Genomic DNA, 13,396 nt, shown 5'->3' on the forward strand with positions numbered 1-13,396 from the left:
GAAACTGCAGCAGAAATTGCAATGTGTGTGTGTGTGTGTGTGTGTGTGTGTGTATTTGGTTTTTTTAAAGAAACACCAGCTTAAGATTTATTATGCAAAAAGCTTTTATGAAAAGTTTTTTTAAAAAACACACACCAAAGGAAGTACAATTCATGGATGAAGAAATCAACCTTCCTGCCAAATAAGATGCATGTGTTCTCTCTATTAGGGTTCAGCAACAAAAACCATGAGGCAAAACAGCCCTAAGACACCTCAGTTTTCATGTTCTTGAAAGTCCCCTTCACCCCCAAAAAATGATGTTAAAAAACTATAATCCAAAATATACATAAAAGCTGCATATATGCAAAGTTGTTTTTTGTTGTTGTTGCCCTTTTTTCTGAGCAAATGACAGATCACTCCACATTTGTCACAAGCTGATTCAATGTTGGAAGTGTGCGATTTCAGTAAGAAATCTCCTGACCAGTAAACTAGCATGAAGAATCTGAGTGTTCGGAGCAATAATAATAATAATAATAATAATAATAATAATAATAATCCGCCCAGTCTCACTCACACACAAACCCCACAAAATTTCTTCTTGTGCAGTTTCTTCTTGTTTAATACAGCCATACAATAGTTATTAAAAAGTGGGCTTGATTTCACCGCCCCCCTCCCCGGCCTGCAAATTTTGTTTTCAGGCTGTTGGATGAGAATAACAGATTGAGGGTAGAAGGTTGTTTCTGGAAGACCAGTCAAGGCATCTGAAACTGCCTAGCCAGATCCATGTTCTACAGTTTATCTGGAAGAGAATGGTGGAGTTCTCTCCATTACTGGATGCACAGGGTTAAACATCTGATACTTTCCCCCTGTTCAGGTCTTTATTTTCTCTCTTCTTCTATCTCCTGTCTCACTGGAGAGAACCAAGCGCCAGGATCCCACACTTGCAGTCTGTTTTAAGAGGTTAGTTGCAGAGATTCCTCTCCTCTTTTGAGCAAAGTTTGGATGCCCGCTCTGCAGCTTTTAAAGAGACTAGGGAAGTCTCAGCTGCGGGAAAATCTTGCCCCTTCTTCGCCTGTTCCTCTAACACGATCTGCAGGTCAAAGATATAGTCGATGACGTGCTGCATGATTTCCACTTGGCTGACTTTGGTGCCTTGCGGGATCCTCGGCACCAGTTCACGCAGCTTGGAGTAGCAGTCATTCATGTTGTAAAGGAGGTTCTTGGGCCCCTCCTGAGCCGGGCTCTTGTTTTTTTGTTTTTTGTTTTGGCAAGACTCATCACATTTTACTGAAGGCCTTTGCAGCAGAAGTCACGGGCCGAGGGGCTTCGTTCTGTTGTTCGTTCCCTGGGTGATGGTGAGGCTCTGATCAGAGAGGCAGCACACAGCTTGCTTCCTAGCAGATCCTGACTGATCTGACGGGGCTGATTCCTTTCATGGCCATGAAGGAGGAGAAACCAGCAGGGATTTGCAGAAGGGTAAGATGTCCTTCTTTAAGGCGGGAGAAGCAAGCAAGCAACCTCGAGAAAGAGAGAGATCGATACTGCCCCTTGCTTGGCAGCCTGGTTGATTCTCTATTGTGTGCACACAGAAAATGCTTCTCTTTGCAAAAAAAGCCCCATGTATATATTTTAAAAACAGAAATGCTACCTTTGCAGTAGCAAATATTTTCTGATCCTTTCCCCAGTCAAGGTCTTTTCTCTCTCTCTTCTTCTATCTTCTGTACAACTGGAGAGGACCTATGGAATCTATGATGTGCTGCAAGATTTCCATGGCTGACTTTGGTGCCTTGCGTGTTAAGACCCCCAAGACCTCCCCAAATAAATACACAATTGATGCCAAATTTAGTTTACGGTTATTGGCATAATTTTGGCCAGAATGAAAAATGAAGATAAATGTGCTTGGAATTCTTCAAGTCCAGAATATGGCTCTTCTGGATCACTTGAAGCTGATTCCAGTGGCTGCAAATCGTTTCATTCTACCTCCTGAAGGAGGGATTCTTGGCTGAGAGGCATGCAAATGCACCCTCAGCAAATGTGGAGTGGTTGAAGTAACTGAAAAGTTCAGTGCTGGCAGGGTTTGAGTTGTGTGGCTGCAGGTATCAGATGGGGTGTTTGCGAGGAATTCAGTCTGCTTGGAGAAAAGGAATGAGAAAGTACATGAAGATTGTGGAAAAACTTGGATTGTGTCATAATGCAAAGTACTAATATTGCCGTAGTAAAACAAGCCAAGCTAAGAAGAGTCTCTCAGGATATTCAGGATAGAATCACACACCATTGGTGGGACAGCTTTTCAGGATAGAGCCTTACCACGACCAACATTTTAAAATTGGCTTGGCACCCTGTGATAATACTGGTTTTTGGTATTTTGGTGTTCCTTATATTCGTGTGTATTTTATATGTTAAAGGTATAAAAGGGGAAAAGGTATAGGTTTTTTTCCTCAGAGAGGGAAGGAGGAACAGATTAGCTAAGCATGGAAGAGGTAACCGTGTTGGACCAAGGGTGGAGTTTATGGGCAATCTATCCGGAAGACATTTGTATTTCGAGGAGTTAGTGGTCTGACATGGTTACCCTTCCTGCCTTCTCTTCCTTCTCCCTCTATATCTCCAGAGCCGTGTATTGGGAGATTTTTAATGCTGGATGTTTTTAGATATGCTCTAAGCCCCCCAGAGTCCCTTGGGAAAGCCAGCCAAATGGGTGGCGTATAAAGATGTTGGTGATGATTTATTTATTACATATAGCTGATGTCCATACAGAAACTGTGCAAAAACTTTCAGTGTTTAGAAAGACGATCACTACAATCACAGTTGCAAACACTTTCTTTTTGCACTTTCTAAACTGCTAATATTATTGCTCCTAGATGAAACCAAGTTAGCCCATGATTTCTTTGACAAAAAAAGCACTAGAAAGCAACATTTGTAAGGGCAGTACAGAACTGGCCAAGTGTGAAGGCTGGAGCACTTAGAAGTGACGCACACAAAATGTAAGCCACAAAGAGCAACGTGAAGGTGTTTCCATGCGATGGCTACCTTTGTGCCGCAAGGTATAATGTGCATATTGGTTGGCATTCCAAACCATTCTTCTCCATGGCACGGCAAAGCCTGAGAAAGGCTTGCAGTATCACAATGATGTCTGGGCAGCCAAGCTAAAAAAACAACCACCACCAAGCCAGAGGCACCCCCTGTATGGCAGTAATGTGTGCCAGCTCTCACGATCCCATTTCTCAGAAGCAGTCATTTGATGAATACAGTGCAAAGTCTCTGAGGTTTATGAGGCTTGTGCTGATCCGCTGCCTAGGCTTTAAGTTGTACCTCACTGGGTGGCAGCCTATGTCGTTTTCTGCCGCATTGCCCCTCCTAGACAGCATGGAAACCATGTGATTCAGCTTGGACTGGATGACAGAGTAGTGGAATTCCCTCTCCTTGTTCAGCTTGCGGAAATATTCTGTCCTGTGGCTGGCAGCATAGTCTATGGACCTCAGGGATGTCAGCGAGCCCATAGAGCTTGCCCAGGAGCACTGGGAAGACAGTGAATAAAGCGACCGAGCGCTAGATGAAGTTGAAGTGGCCTTCCGAGAAATGGGAGATACTTCTTTAGATAGCATCCTCTGACTGTAAAACTTCGTTATGGACACATGACTTGTGGGGTTGAGTTCACCCTGGGGTTTTAGCTTGGACTTTTGCTGAGGAGTCAAGAGGTGAGGAATTTGAGTCTGTTCCTTCCACAGGTTGGGGAGAAGGAGGTGGGAGGCTGTCTCCAATCTGAGAACAGGATGGCATTAGGTTTCCCTTTAGTTTTGATATTTCTCCAGCAAACCCTATTTTCCTTGTCTTTCATTCAGTTGGAAATATTGGAGCCAGCCTGTCAAAATATATGGATTTCAAAGTTCTTAATTTATTAATTTCCCCCTCTAATAACATTTTATATGCTTGGACTTCTGCTGAGGGGTCAAGAGGTGTGGAATTTGAGACTGGTCCTTCCACAGGTTGGTAAGAAGGAGGTGGGAGGCTGTCCCCAATCTGAGAACAGGACAAGGCAGGTTCACGGATGCAAACGTCGGAATGGGCATTGTGATTCTGCTCTCTTCTCCTTCCAGCAGTTTTCTGTAGGTTGCGATCTCAATATCAAGAGCCATCTTTACATTCAGCAGGTCTTGGTACTCGTGCTGATGTTTTGGGTCACCTCCTGGAGTCGAGTATTGTTGTCTTGGTAGTTAGCAGCTTCAAGATTAAAGTTCTCCTCCATCTCTCACATCTGACATTCCAGGGATTCCGCAGTTCCTTTAAGTGCATCCACTTCACAGTTGAGACTCTGAATTTGCCTGCGCTACTTATTCGCTTCTTGTTTGGCCTGGCGCAGGGCATCATTGCTCCCGGCTTGCTTTTAGCAGCCAGGATGGACAAGGATCAAGAAGACAGGTGGTTGGTTTCACTCGTCCAAGCAGCCTGTCCGCATCCTAAGAGGTAACAGATTGGAATTGATCCCATATAACATGACTAGACAGGACTCTAGCACTCTCCTGCCCTGGCCCTGCTCCCACGGTGGAGTCTACCGCCTTCCAAATCTGAGACCCATGTTCTACAGTTTATCTGGAAGAGAATAGTGGAGTTCTCTCCATTACTAGATGCACGGGGTTAAAACATCTGATCCTTTCCCCTGTTCAGGTCTTTATTCTCTCTCTCTTCTATCTCCTGTCTCACTGGAGAGAACCAAGTGCCAGGATCCCACACTTGCAGTCTGTTTTAAGAGGTTAGTGGCAGAGATTCCTCTCCTCTTTTGGACAAAGTTTGGATGCCCGCTCTGCAGCTTTTAAAGAGAGTAGGAAAGTCTCGGTTGTGGGAAAATCTTGCCCCTTCTTTGCCTGTTCCTCTCTAGCACAATCTGTAGCTCAAAGATATAGTCAATTACATGCTGCAAGATTTCCACTTGGCTGACTTTGGTGCCTTGCGGGATCCTCAGCACCAGCTTGCGCAGCTTGGAGTAGCAGTCATTCATGTCGTAAATGAGGTTCTTGGACTCCTCCTGAGCTGGGCTGTGGTGTTTTGATTTGGCAAGACTCATCACATTTTATTGAAGGTCTGTGCAGAAGTCACGGGCTGAGGGGCTTCATTCTGTTGTTCGTTCCCTGGGTGATGGTGAGGCTCTGATCAGAGAGGCAGCACAAAGCTTGCTTCCTAGCAGATCCTGACTGATCTGACGGGGCTGATTCTGTTCATGGCCATGAAGGAGGAGAAAGCAGCAGGGATTTGCAGAAGGGCAAGATTTCCTTCCTTAAGGCAGGAGAAGCAAGCAAGCAACCTCGAGATACTGCCCCTTGCTTGCCAGCCTGGTTGATTCTCTATTGTGTACACACAGAAAATGCTTCTCTTTGCAAAAAAGCCCCATGTATATATTTTAAAAACAGAAATGCTACCTTTGCAGTAGCAAATATTTTCACTGATCATAAAGTTGAGCAGTAGTATTCCTCCTCTTCCTCTTCCTTTTTTAATTTTTTTAATTGGGTTTTACAGTTATACAATGTTAAAATCAGCATAATCATCTTAAACATAAGAAGAGAAAAGGATGAAATAAAATCCAGTTCTCCCCCCACCCAAAGACTCCCCTCAACTTCCCCTTCTGGTTCTTTAAGTATTTACTGATTCTGCTTACATTATTTTATCTCAATTTGAGTCTTCTAACTAAATGCTCTTATAGTATCATTTTTATACAATATTATTCGATTTCCATTGTACACCTGGTTGTTTGCCCCTCTTCCTCTTCTTCTTCTTTTAAGGGTTTTTTTATTTTTTTATTTTTCAAAGAACAAACTCTTCCATGGCTGCAGTTTAGGATTCAAAATAACATCAACCATCGTGCTCTGACCCTCTCCCCAGCTTGCCGCCTTTACCAGACTGCAACTTCTTTCCCCTAGGTCACCCATTGTAAAGACTCTCCTTTCAAACTTTGCTTTGTTTTCTGAACTAACTCTGAACTGCAGGAAGGGCCCCACCCAACAGTTATCTGGTCCAGAAACCCATTCTCCTTTACTTTTCTTAATGGCTCATTCCTTCCTTCTTTTCTTCCTTCCACCACATAATTATTTTCTTATTAACATTTTAAAGTTTTTCAGTTGCAGAAAATAAAGTTGTACAAAATAAAGTTGTACAAAACAATGGTGTGGGAGCCATGGCTCATCTCCCAGGCACTTTCTCAACATGGGGAAGCTGGCCTGGCTTGTATTTTAATACTTGCTAAACCTACTGTCTGGCATCCTGGGCTCATAAGTCAAGCTCAAAGGGGTCTGCTCAGGGTGGGTTGAAGCTCAGAAGGGATCAGATGAGGCTGACTCTGCCTTCCCAATGGCCCAGATCCCCTCAGAAGGAAGCATGCTGACAAAGCCTTTGCACTTGACAGACTCTTTTGCAACCCCTACGGCCCAGGTGGCCCATTCCCTTTACTCCTTCTCCTCCTCTTCCACCACCACCTCCCACCAATATCATCCTGAGGTGAATTTTGCATGGCCCAGCACGTAGAGCATGCTGTCGAATCTCCCAGGGTTGTCCAGCGCGTCCTGCCTTTTTTCTTCTTCTCAAACTCTTCAGGTTATAACAAGAAAAGGGTGTTCTGTTACTGGCTCCAGAGTGACACTCACTTTGTTCAGTGCCTGCATTGGTAGCCCTTTGCATTTCTCCATTATATCCTTCAGAAATGAATTTTTCTGAGTGTAAATTATGAGTCTCTCTTCCATGCCTGGAGAGAGTCCCAGCAGTGTCCGCCTTCTTTTCAACTCCTGCAACCTGGTCGCCGTTGTCCCGATGCCCTTTGGAACTCAATAGCGGCCAGTTGGCAATTCTTCTCCATTTCTGTGCGTCTCACACTGAGACCGGCGATATCCTCCAAGAGCTTGATGATATTTATTTCCTTTTTCTTCTTCATCTCCTTCTCCAGATCCTCCAGTTCGGTCAGCCAAAAGCGCTACAGCTCCTCCAGGAAGTTGCACATCTGCTCAAAAGCGCCCATGATCTTGTTCTTCTCCTCCTCTAGCTCTGCTGGATATGCCTGGCTCTTTCTTCTTCAGCCAGTTTCAATTCCACAATCACTCGTCTCTCTTGCACCAGAAACTGGACTATTTGCTTCAACCACTGTGAAGCCTGGTCCAGATTAATCAGTTCATGTGTTCTTTCGACCTCTTGCAAACAATGCAGATGGGGGCCGCACAAGCCCTGCAGAAAAGGTGCAAGGGTTCCCCATGTCACTCACAACCGGCTCTCCCCACCTGATGGGTTAAGTTCTTCTTTTCCCCCAATTTTTTAAAATTAATTTTCAACATTTATCACAAACATAACATATAACACACACACACACAAAATATACATTACAATACTAAAGAAAAAAACACCACAAAAATAATAGACTTATTACTTCTAAAACCCAATTTTAAATACAACGCAATTAACAGATTATATTATAAATTATATTATAGGTTCCCATATACCCCCCACTTCACCCCAAAAAATGTTGTTTATTTCAAAATCAAAAAATATTACAAACGTCAAATTCAAAATCCATATTTGTTTTCTAACACAAGCTTATTACATAGATTACCTAAATCAAAATATATCTAATTCCTCTAGGCTTCACTTTGCTCTACATAAATACAGCACAATTAACAGCAGGGTTAGGCAGGATAATAGTCCAAATACCTAGAAACATAATCAATTATAACACAAATATATTGCTTCCCAGTACCGGTTTTAATGGTTTTGTGCCATAGACTGTATCTAGATGTGGTGATTATTGCTTTGGTTTTCCTGATTATTCTGTTAGGGCTTCTGTTATTTTTTCCAATGTTTCTTTCACATGACATTACTTCTTGTGCCATGGAACTGAGTTCTTCCATCTTTTACAAAGGAAATGGGGCCACTGCCGTTGGAAAGATGCCTTACTTGGTCATATGGCACAAATGGTTGGAGCCCCATGGTAATAAGTTGAAGACATGCCTGCAAGGAGGTGTGGGCCAGCTCTGATGCAGAGCACTCTGCATTTTCTGCCATTTGGGGGCAATCAAACTGCAGAATCTGAACTACACACGGGCTGATAGCCGGGTATGCACCATTGAATTTTTCTTCAAAAGTCTTTGGGTCTGGTGTGACACAATATCAAATTTCATTGGACAACATTGCTTTTCACACATGCATGCTTCTCTTCCCCCCTGAAAATGGAAGTGAATAAGTCAAGATAAAGGGAGGAGGGGAGGTTATCTCTGCTGTTGCTTTCCTAACAAATATTCTAAGTTGCTAAATTGGTTGATGCACAAGGTTGTTGTCTTAATTACAAAAAATTCAAATTACAATATAATACAGAGACTTTTTACACACAGAAGATTAGAATGGTTTCCTACCAGAAGGTAAAGAAAAAATATTATTTTTTCCTTTCTTTATTAATAAACCACTTGTTTGTTTTTTAAGCAATTGTTATGCAAAGTTGCAGGTTCATGCACAATTTTCCCTCAATAGGGTTTGCTCTATCCCCCACCCCCCTTTTCTTATCTTTTCTTTTTTTGCTAAGTGCAAATACTAGATTTCTCTCTCCACCTTTTAAGGCAAGTTAAATGCAACAGTGCAAATTGAAATTCCTTCTTTATATCTCCAGCACAGTATAATCTCAGTACTTAACAATCCTGAGACAGCAAAACTCACAGTATCAGGAGCACACATTGTCTTACTTCCAACCTTGTTGTCAGCGTGTGTGCTGAGAGTTTGTGTTTTTGTGTGTGTGTGTGTTGGGTGTGTTGGGTGTGAGTGTGCTTTCCTTGTACGGACATTGCAGCCTGCAACCTCCTTCCTTTATTTGCACCTCTAGTGGACACCAATCAATCCTAGAGTGTCACTCCTACACACTAAAGAAAATTCTGGAACCCTTTTTAAAGTTTTCCAGGAACTTTTATCTGTTTCTTAAAGAACATTTTCATAACGTTCTGTATTTTGATGTGGTAATTATTGTTTTGGTGTACCTGATTATTCTTTTAGGGCTTCTGTCCCTCCCCCCCCATGTTTCTTTCACACTACATTACTTGTTGTGCCATTGAACTGTGTTTTTTCCATCTTTTACAAAGGAAATGGGGCTGCTGCAGTTGGAAAGATGCCTTATTTGGTCACATGGCACAAATGCTGGAGCCCCATAGTATTAAAGCTTAAGACATGCCTGCAAGGAGCACTCTGAAGGTTCTGCCATTGGGGGGCAATCAGACTGCAGAATGTCTTAGCTTTCTCTGTCCCTATGTGTTCTGAGGTGATTTTATCTAAGGTGGGCTGCTGCAGTTGGAAAGATGCCTTACTTGGTCATATGGCACAAATGCTGGAGCCCCATGGTATTAAAGCTTAAGACATGCCTGCAAGGAACACTCTGAAGGTTCTGCCATTGGGGGGAAATCAGACTGCAGAATGTCTTAGCTTTCTCTGTCCCTATGTGTTCTGAGGTGATTTTATCTAAGGTGGGCTGCTGCAGTTGGAAAGATGCCTTACTTGGTCATATGGCACAAATGCTGGAGCCCCATGGTATTAAAGCTTAAGACATGCCTGCAAGGAGCACTCTGAAGGTTCTGCCATTGGGGGGAAATCAGACTGCAGAATGTCTTAGCTTTCTCTGTCCCTATGTGTTCTGAGGTGTGCATCCTCAGAAAAGGTTGAGCGTTTTAAGTGAGACAAAAGTTCTTTGATGGCAGGGTGTGAATTGTGGAGGAGATTATACATTCTAGATAGATATTTTCCTTTAGGCTGGTTGAGATTTCCCTTTAGTTTTGATATTTCTCCAGCAAACCCAAAACCAGCAGCAGAAGCAGGACGGGATGGAGCAGCCAGCTCTTTGCTGCTTTTCAGGCAGAGCACCCTTTCTGGCTGTTAGGATCCCCTCCTCTTTTTTGTTGTTAAATCCCTGATTGCACCTTCCTAATACATTTTAGATAGTTATTTTCCTTTAGGCTGTATTAGAGTTCTCTTTTGTTTTGATATTTCTCCAGCAAACCCTATTTTCATTGTCTTTCATTCAGTTGGAAGTATAGGAGCCAGCCTGTCAAATATATATGGATTTCAAAGTACTTTCATCTTAATTTATTAATTTCCCCCTCTAATAATAACATTTGATATGTTGCCCAATTTCCCTTCATGTTTTTCTTCTTAACGCCAAAGGCTTTGATGGGTGAAATGCACCAAAGTTTTGTAGGTTCCAGTATGCCTTTCTCGACAATGGTTGTCTCCCCACCCCCACTGTAGTCTGTTATTCAAAAGGAGGCAGAGCTGGCCTTTTTAGATCGCTTGATCATGCTGGGGTGGAACTCGGTGTGGCAACGCGCATGCTTTGTCAGGTGGTTGCTCCTCATGAACCGCTTCTCACAGAGCGGGTATCGGAACTGCTTCTCCCCAGTGTGGGTTCGGTAGTGTCGCGTCAACTCATCAGAGCGTGAGAACTTTTTAAGGCAATCGGGCCATGTGCAAGGGAACGGTCGCTCACCTGTGTGCACTCGGTAGTGGGCTTTCAGGTGGGACGACTTGCCGTAGACCTTGCCACACCCACTGTAGGGGCACTTGTGTCTCTTTTCGGCGGCCAGCTTCCCCTTGGCGGGCGCCGCGCCACACAGCAGCGAGAGTGGGTGGGACCCGCCGCCTGCCTCCTGCCCCTCGGCGGGGCTGTGCGAAGGGCTGGAGCCGGACTCAATGGTCACGTCGCTGTTGGATCCCGCGTCCTCGTCGGGGCTCTCCACGCTGTCGCTGCAGATGGAGGGGGTGGGCAGGGGCCGGTACTTGTTCAGGTCCAACAAGCTTTTGGCAATGGTCACCAAAGTGCAATAATCCTTCCAGGCATCCCGGGGGTCGTTAGGAAAATGGTCAGAATCATCAAATCTTCCAACGACCCCCTAACCCACGCAAAGCTCATAGATATTAAAAGGACATAAAGAAATATGATTCATCGCAAGAAACAGCAGCACATCCTTGAGGCTTGGTCCATTCTTCGTTCGGCTGTAGAGAGGCATGACTCCCGCTCCTTCTGGTGCTTAGTTAGACCTTCGGCACCATTCAATCCAGCTACCCAGATTTCCGTTGATGAATGGATTGCCTATTATTCAACCAGTTTCGCACACACACACACAAAATATACATTACAATACTAAAGAAAAAAACACCACAAAAATAATAGACTTATTACTTCTAAAACCCAATTTTAAATACAACACAATTAACAGATTATATTATAAATTATATTATAGGTTCCCATATACCCCCCACTTCACCCCCCAAAAAATGTTGTTTATTTCAAAATCAAAAAATATTACAAACGTCAAATTCAAAATCCATATTTGTTTTCTAACACAAGCTTATTACATAGATTACCTAAATCAAAATATATCTAATTCCTCTAGGCTTCACTTTGCTCTACATAAATACAGCGCAATTAACAAATTATATTATAAATGATATTATAGGTTCCCATATACCCCCCACTCCCCTTCACCAATGTGTGATCTCAATATTTTACTTCTTCCATCTTGTTGTGTTGTTATAATTTAATACTTATTCAATTGCTTCTATTATTATTTTCTTGCTTACCCCTGCAAGTTTTACACATTCTCTATTAATATTTCAATTCCAGGACCATATTTTTTCATGTTTTCCTTCACTCTATCCCACTTTCTAATTATTCTCTGATTTGAGTGGCCTTGCCGAATTTGTTTTGCCATTCTAATAGTGATGGGATATTCTGGCAGCTGCTGTTGTGTAAAGGAATAGATTTTTCTTGTCTATGGGGATGTCATTAGATATTAGGCTGAAAGATTTCATGAGGTGATCTACAGCAGGGTTGGGCAGGATAATAGTCCAAATACCTAGAAACATAATCAATTATAACACAAATATATTGCTTCCCAGTACCGGTTTTAATGGTTTTGTGCCATAGACTGTATCTAGATGTGGTGATTATTGCTTTGGTTTTCCTGATTATTCTGTTAGGGCTTCTGTTCGTTTTGTAGGTTTGTAGAGATGAATAAAGACAGACAACAAGATATTTTCTTTCAGAGAGCTTGCGTGTGTGCCAGATGAAGGTGAGAGAGAGAGAGAGAGAGAGATCTTTTTTTTTCTCCGGCCCACAGCATCTCCTTTTATTCAGAGTTACAAAAGCATGGCCACGAATGTGCTAGTGGCTGATTGGCTTAACACAAGACAAAGAAACTGAAATCTTATTGGCTCATTTGTATGTAAGGCGGGCTTACATCGTTCCATAGATCTTTGGCACATGAAAGCCAGAATGTTAGAGCTGTATTTAGACAGGCATATAAGCTCTTAATCCACCTATGACTAAGATTGATAATGTTATAACGAAGGTGTTTACTAATGTTTAGATTGTTATATAAACTCACACAATTAATTATACATTGAGGATTAACACATCATTGTGATTTATACATCATTGTGAACTAAAGGTGAACTAGAAGAGAAAAAAGTGTGGTATGCAAAGAATGATATACAAAAGGATCTGTGCCAGGCACAGACTTGTAGCTCTGTGTATGCAAGAGAGAGGAAGCGTGATTGATTATAAACAGGTCTTATAGTCTGTTTTAGAAGCAAAGGAGCTAGAAAGAATTCCCAAAATGCAGGGGGGGAAATAACCCGTGTTTTACTACACTGGGACATAGAAATAACATGTCTACAGGCTTCTGTTATTTTTTCCAATGTTTCTTTCACATGGCATTACTTGTTGTGCCATGGAACTGAGTTTTTCCATCTTTTACAAAGGAAATGGGGCCGCTGCCGTTGGAAAGATGCCTTACTTGGTCATATGGCACAAATGGTTGGAGCCCCATGGTATTAAAGTTGAAGACATGCCTGCAAGGAGGTGTGGGCCAGCTCTGATGCAGAGCACTCTGCATTTTCTGCCATTTGGGGGCAATCAAACTGCAGAATCTGAACTACACACGGGCTGATAGCCGGGTATGCACCATTGAATTTTTCTTCAAAAGTCTTTGGGTCTGGTGTGACACAATATCAAATTTCATTGGACAACATTGCTTTTCACACATGCATGCTTCTCTTCCCCCCTGAAAATGGAAGTGAATAAGTCAAGATAAAGGGAGGAGGGGAGGTTATCTCTGCTGTTGCTTTCCTAACAAATATTCTAAGTTGCTAAATTGGTTGATGCACAAGGTTGTTGTCTTAATTACAAAAAATTCAAATTACAATATAATACAGAGACTTTTTACACACAGAAGATTAGAATGGTTTCCTACCAGAAGGTAAAGAAAAAATATTATTTTTTCCTTTCTTTATTAATAAACCACTTGTTTGTTTTTTAAGCAATTGTTATGCAAAGTTGCAGGTTCATGCACAATTTTCCCTCAATAGGGTTTGCTCTATCCCCCACCCCCCTTTTCTTATCTTTTCTTTTTTTGCT

The 13,396-nt window shown here is 42.5% G+C and overlaps 1 protein-coding gene and 1 pseudogene across 10 annotated transcripts in view; one reads left to right on the forward strand and one right to left on the reverse strand.

Annotated features, from left to right (window-relative positions):
* The window catches only part of LOC309523627 (putative G-protein coupled receptor 34), a 303,235-nt gene that overhangs the window by 76,438 nt on the left and 213,401 nt on the right, over nucleotides 1-13,396 (forward strand). The gene's annotated exons all lie outside the window — the stretch shown is intronic.
* Nucleotides 10,217-12,809, reverse strand: LOC309524243 (Krueppel-like factor 9 pseudogene; annotated as a pseudogene). Its single transcript has 2 exons — nucleotides 12,777-12,809; nucleotides 10,217-10,868 (listed from the first exon to the last, which is right to left on the reverse strand). The product of its transcript is annotated as a Krueppel-like factor 9 pseudogene (transcript).

The sequence above is a fragment of the Podarcis vaucheri genome (genome assembly GCF_965113315.1).
Source record: "Podarcis vaucheri genome assembly, chromosome: Z".
NCBI classification, from domain to species: domain Eukaryota; kingdom Metazoa; phylum Chordata; class Lepidosauria; order Squamata; family Lacertidae; genus Podarcis; species Podarcis vaucheri.